This window comes from Mus caroli, chromosome 7 (genome assembly GCF_900094665.2).
Source record: "Mus caroli chromosome 7, CAROLI_EIJ_v1.1, whole genome shotgun sequence".
NCBI classification, from domain to species: Eukaryota; Metazoa; Chordata; class Mammalia; order Rodentia; family Muridae; genus Mus; species Mus caroli.
The window spans coordinates 106,289,134-106,296,157 of NC_034576.1; the positions used below are offsets into that span (position 1 = coordinate 106,289,134).

The 7,024-nt window shown below is 34.2% G+C and overlaps 1 protein-coding gene across 1 annotated transcript in view; it reads right to left on the minus strand.

The window, feature by feature from the left end:
• The window catches only part of LOC110298718 (olfactory receptor 52A5-like), a 12,971-nt gene that overhangs the window by 748 nt on the left and 5,199 nt on the right, over positions 1-7,024 (minus strand). The window lies entirely within an intron of this gene.

The following is a 7,024-nucleotide window of genomic DNA, read 5'->3' on the forward strand; positions in this document are numbered from 1 at the left end:
TGTGCTAAGGGCAATGTCTGTGACTGCCAAAATGGCCAAGAAAATGTACATGGGTATGTGGAGGCTCTTTTCACTTTTGATTATAACTAAAATTAGGGAGTTCCCAATCATAGCAATGATGTACATGACACAGAATGGAATTCCAATCCAGCACTGCACTGATTTCAGGCCAGGGATGCCCACTAGTGTCAACACAGAAGGCATGAAGACTGAGCCATTGAACTTGATCATGGTGAGCTCAGAAACCTGTAGCAGTATTGCTGCTTCAACTTCTGCTACATGCTAAGACTAGATGCATTGAATTTAAAAGAAATTAATTCATTAGCAAAACATAATCTAAGTAGGTTAGAGGTAAACCACCCTCTCTTTATTATCTCAGGTTCTCTTAATTTTGTCATTTCCAACTGGATTTAAAAATTAGCCAGTAAGGGCGTTTTAAAAAAAATTAGCCAGTAAATATTAAATTAATTATTATTTTAATCATTTCGATTTAGTGAAGACAAAATTGCTCTGTGGCCTTTGTCTGCCACAAGAAAACTTCTCCCCCAAACTCTCATTTTTTACTTATTATCTGTTTTGTGCATCATTATGTATTTCTAAGTGCAATTCATAGGATGAAGATATTATATGATTTCACCTATACTACACACAGACAATACACCAGAGTGTAAGAATTCTCAGTCTTCTCAAAAGAAGGCTAGAATTTTTTGTTTTATCTTTTGTTTTTTTCTGGAACATCTTTCAGGTCTATAGCTCAACTGCTGACATCTCAGGTAGTCTCTATTAAAAGGCTCTCTAGAGCTGCACTCATATTCATCTTTTCAAAATTTGGTGTTTAGGGTTCCCAATGAAGGAGTTAGTGAAAGGACTAAAGGAGCTGAAGGGGTTTGCAACCCCATAGGAAGAACAACAATATCAACCAACCAGACCTCTTAGAGCTCCCAGGGACTAAACCACCAACCAAAGAGTACACATGGAGGAACCCATGGCTCCAGTTACATATGTACCTGAGGATGGCACTGGCTGGCATAAATAAGAGGAGAAGCCCTTGGTCCTTTGAATGCTTGATGCCCCAGTGTATAGGAAAAGAGATAACATTTGAGATGCAAATACATAAAATAAGAATACATAAAAAAGAATAAGCAAAAAAATTGGTGTTTTCCTAAACCTAATCATTTATTTTATACATCCTGCCAATCCTGTGAGAACTTTTAGCAATAAATAGTTAACAGTTAAAGGAAGAATGAACACATTTACATGATATGAGAAAAACATAATAGTCTTGACTATTACACTTCTATTATCTATGAAATTTTCTATATTCTCTAAATCCCTCAAAAAAGAGGGATTGTGGGAAAACTTACCATGTTAGACTCAAGGGTACATTTAGACATTTCTATAGGATGAACTAGGGTTTAGCAATGAATAGGAATAGAGTTATAATTGTTGTTAGCACTGAGTGAATTAGATGACTACAGAAGATAGGGAAATTGGTTAGGCTACTATCTTGCTTTGTTCTTCTACTTTCCACCATGGTACAGAACCTCAAGCTCCTAGACTTACCTGGAGCCATGTGATGAGACACACAGCACTGATAGTGTAGGATCTTTGTGACAGTTCAATCACTGTGGTTTTATATGATAGTATGTCTCTGTGGAACTGAGTCTTTCTAGTCCCTGAGCATCAAGTTACAACAAAAGTGAATAAAGAAGCAGAGCACGACCCCAGGAGGCTTGGTGGAGGAGAGCTGCCCATCATGTGTGAAACTATGGGTTTACTTCCAACAGTGAAAAACAGAAAATATTTGATAAATTATGTAACTAATCAACTAACAGGTGCTCCTTATCAGATTATTTGTTTTTCTTTGACTTCTCTTTCCCTTTGGATCATAGAACTAAAATCACCCTTATTTTGAAAGCTAATGACAAGACAAGGTTTCTTAATGACATCATCAAGAAAAAAAGGCCCTGATTTTCAAAATAACAACTTGAACATGAAAATAAAAGCCTCTTGAGGATGTCACACTTCGTTGAATTTCAAATGTTATGAGTCATCCTTAAAAATGCTGAACAGTTTTCAGAGAGATGGGGCACTTATGTCCCTTATGGAGGTCTCTCACTTGCCTGAATTACAAAGGAGTGAATGGTATATTCCGCCTATCCCAAAACCAGTAGAATTTCTGCTTGACCTTGCTAAATATGTTGTGGAAGGAGGCTTGCAAGTAAATCTTGTCCACACTCTAGGGGAGATACAAGAAAGAGCTCGAGGACAAATGAGCCAGTGTCAATTACACTGAGAAATATGACATTTTTAAATGTGATTCTGTAATCAATAGTGATTTCTTTTTATATCCAGAAAGTTTTACATTTGAATGTTGACGACTGGAAGCCCTTCTGTATTTAATCTGGCTTTCACCATGCTGCTCAAATTTTTTAACTACTATTAGGCACTTCATCAAACTTTCATAGCACTTATACTATCAATACATGCAAAATGAAACGTCATGACTGATATTCACTTAAGAGTAAGAATTGTGTGAATTTTCAAAAAGGACTTTAAAAGTAGAACTTCCAAAACCAAGAGTAAAATATTGATTACTAGAGGCTGGGTGGACAGAGAAATTGGGAAGATCTATGTCAAAAGACACAAAATTTCATTTGGCAGTTCCAATAAGTTCAATATGACTAAAGACAAGAATAGCATGTTGTATTTTAAATTGATAAGAAACCAGGTTTTTACATGTTCAATGCATAGGTATTTTCAAGCTATCCTGCACACATAGATCACAATAAATTGCATACTTTAAAAATGTGTTTTCACATCCTTTGTGTTTAAAAAAAGGATCTCAAAGTTTGGTTTCATGAGATGAAATGAATAAGATTCCCTTTTTATGCTTATGTAGAAAATACACTACTAACCCTGAGCTCTGTAGTTCTGCTTTAGAGATCATAACAGTGAAAGTCCAGCAAATTTCATTGTCTCACCACGTCTTGTCTTCTTCAGAAGACGTCCTTTGCGTTTACAAAATTTTTGACCAAATGAGATGTGCAGATGGATGGAGCAAAGCTTCAACAACTTTATTTTCTCTCACACACCATACATATCCCAGAAAAACCTCCCGTGCAATATAGAAGTCACAATGTAACTACATTCTATTCTTCTTCTAGTGAATGATTACAATAAGTAAAGAAAAGAAAAAACATGTTCTCCAATACCCTCACATGAATAAATGTTTTATGTACAAGTGGAAAAAATTATTCCCAAGAACGTACATGCATGCATAGCTAACCAACTTGTTATAGATTAACAAAGTGTAATCAAGGTAATTTTCTCAGCCAGCATCTCTTACTGGCAGGGTGCAATTTATGGCTACAAAGAAAGGCTCAATTACTTTATTCATCTTAAAAAGTAATCTTATAAAAATTGTAAGAGAATCACAAATTTAATCTTGTATATGAAAGATCAGTCATTACGACTTTAAATCCTCAGGGTGCACATCTACTCATTAAAATTTTCTTACTAAACCATATCAGAAAGCTGAGGACAAAAGTGAGTACAAGAAATTAATCATCCCCTTGGCCACCAACCCAGCTTCATCAAGAGTCACACCAGCCAGTGCTAGTTGGGCTCCCATTGTTCTTGTTCCCCGACCTTAAAAATTCTGAACTTAACTATTATGAGTATGCCTTTCTGAACTTCAAATTGTTCTCTAAGATTTTCTATATCAGAGCCATTAAAAATAATCTTAACCTCACTTTACTAGCAATCTACTTCTCCAAATTCTTTCTAAAGGTTTTGGTAATTATTGACAATGTACATCTCTAAATTCTTTCCTAGGATGATGGATAAGTCATTAATCTGCTCCAGCAGTGATGCTTGAAAAAGACCAAGCACTACTTTTGTAAATGACAATGATAGTACCCAGTGAGGGCTTTGAAGCCCCTTAGAGTTTTCATACAGCTCATAGATTATGAGAGATGTGCACGTGAAGGCAACAAGCAGAGTGATATTTCCTAACAGCATGAAGTCCTCAGGTCTTGTAGCCCTCTGGGTTCTGCTTTTCTGGGGCACACCCATTGTAGTTGGGTTAACCCACGAGCTGAATTCTAGAAGTTTTAAAGCTCTTTGCTCTTCCTCTTGCAAGGTTCCCAGCATGTTTCCACAAAATGAGGCAGACATTCATACCAAACATATAAGTCTAACACTCAGGTGTTCAACAGAATGAAATCTATTATAGTAAGTTTCCAAATTCATTACTTTTAAAAATAAAAAAAATTCATTTTGAAACATTGTATAAATGTGTAGCGTACATCCTATCTCTCTTTTTAAGTATTTGTGGAGGAAATAGTCACTTGTTCTGAAAATGTGTGAAAAATAATATGACTCAACATTGCTACCTTATGTCCTTGGCAGCATATCAATGACATTCTCATAAACTCCAATGTTAGTAGTTAGTGTAGATAAGTTATATAACACATTTATGACAAGCCATCTGATAACCACTGTTTTGAATTTAAACTTAAAAAATGTTTTAATTAAAGGCCAAAGAGATGGCTTAGCTAGCAAAGATGATTGCTGCCAGGCCTGATGAGTTGATTTGTGTCTCTGGAACCCATGGTAGAAAATGATAATGAATGTTCAAAAGTTACCTCATAACCTCCATAAATGTGTGTGTGTTTGTATGTGTGTACATATACACATGCATTAAGATAAAAGAAATAATTTTAATGTTTTAATGTGTATGACAATTTATTCCTCTTTTAAAGAATTGACATTGTAATAGAATTAACAATTGCTTCGTTTATTTATTTTTTATTAGATATTTTCTTCATTTACATTTCAAATGCTATCCCTAAAGTTCCCTATACCCTCCCCCCCACCCTGCTCCCCTACCCACTCACTCCCACTTCTTGGTCCTGGCGTTCCCCTGTAGCACACATTTTATTTTATTGCTACTTAGAATTAGACAGTTTTATAATTTTAGTTTACTATAAGTTGCTGCTCTTATATAATGTTTTTATATTTTTCAGGTGAAACTCATCTCCCATGTTTTCTTTCAAATGATCCTGTCTTCACCAACAAATACATTTATCTGAAATCAAATGTAGTAGTAGTAGTAGTAGTAGTAGTAGTAGTAGTAGTAGTAGTAGTATTGTTATCTCATTTCCATTATGACCCCAATTACACTACAGTCTTTAGAAGTGCTAATCCATATTTTGTGTGTGGAACACCTTACTCCCTGGGCTTTTAAAAAGCTATTGCAATTACCACCACTACACATAAAGGATAATAATAACAATAAAGTTATACATCAACCATTTGAATAATCTAAAAGAAATGTATTACTTCTCTGACAGATTTAACCTGAATTATTAGGGATAAATAATGCAATATAAAGCTCGAACAGACAAGAAAAATGAATATTGAATCATTAACATAAAGATATAAAATCTCCCATCAGACAGAAAGACAGTTCTGAACTGAGTATGGTGGTTCACTTGGAGTTGAAGATTGCCATGGCTTTCTGGAAAATGTGGATCACAGAATGAGATCTTGTTTCAATAAGCAAACAAAATAAGAGGAGAAAGAAAGAAAAAAGTAAATGGAGACTAGATGGCTTGGTTTCAATGCTGAGTTATATCAAGCACTTAAATATCAATTCTTCTCAAGCTCTTAACCAAATAAAAGTAGAAAAGATATGGTACAAATTCATTTTTTAGGTCAAAAGAGAGAAAGACACTGCCAGAAACCATGGTTATACCACAATTGTGGATGCAGATGTATCCATATCCTCAACAAGATACTAACAACCAAAATGAAAGAATGCATTAAGAGAATAGTGCTCTTTGATAAAGCAGGATGTATACATAGGATGTAGAGATGAAACAATGTTCACACATGAATTCATGTAATACACTCTTATCAAATCAGAGATACACTCATGCACTCCCATTAATATGCGTGAAATTTATGAAATTTGTCATCCTTTAATGATGATATCTCTCTTAACATATTGCGTAAACAGGGAAAGTTTCCCACCAAAATAAAAGCCAAATTAGATAAGTCTGTGAACAATATGATAGGGTATATATAGGTGACGGGCTCGGCCTCACCCTATGTGAGGAGCTTTTGGCAGGTGATGACCATTAAGGGAAAAGGAGTTGAGTTTCATCAGCAGTGTGGCCCATAGTACATTGCTTTATGGTTCGAGCTATTTGTCTTCTGTCTTCTTATGTTGCAAATAATACATAAAGGTTCATTACCAACTTTTAAAAGCATTTTGTATATGTGAGTCTGGTGTAGAAATATGAAAATGCTTGTGCATACATATGGACATATAACTGTTTGTACACACACATATTAATAGGATAGTAAAAACCTCTGGCCAGGTTGCCTGAGTTCTACTATAAAGTTATAAAGCTCACTTCCAGCTTCTAAATGCTGACTTTTATATATATCAGAACTTTTTTGTTTTGTTTTGTTTTGTTTTTTGTTTTTTTACATTGTCTTAAATTCTTTAGGTTTTTAACAGAAAAGGGGAAGGATTTTTAGCAAGTTAAATTTTGGTATAATATGTTCATGCACATGTATTTTGTCTGATTAAATCCTTTTTCAGTGGAAATTTCTAAACTAATATTCCAATGAAACTTCTTTTGGATTTTCTTTTCAACTATTGGGCATGGGACTTTCCAGTCATTTACTCTTACAGGAGCTCTGTTGACACCAGCATGCTCCCTAGTATCTATAAACTAAAGCCCCAACACATATGTGAAAAATTACAACTTTTAGAAAACTAGGGTGATATTGACAGCTAGCTTTATTTTAGTAAATATGTTTAACTTATTATTGACAATTTATTTAATGTATATATTATATAAGTTTATACTTTAAAAGTGGCTTTAAATAATTGTATATATATGTGTATCTATAGATAGATAGATGGATATAGATATAGATATAGATATAGATATAGATATAGATATAGATATAGATATAGATATAGATATAGATATAGATATAGATA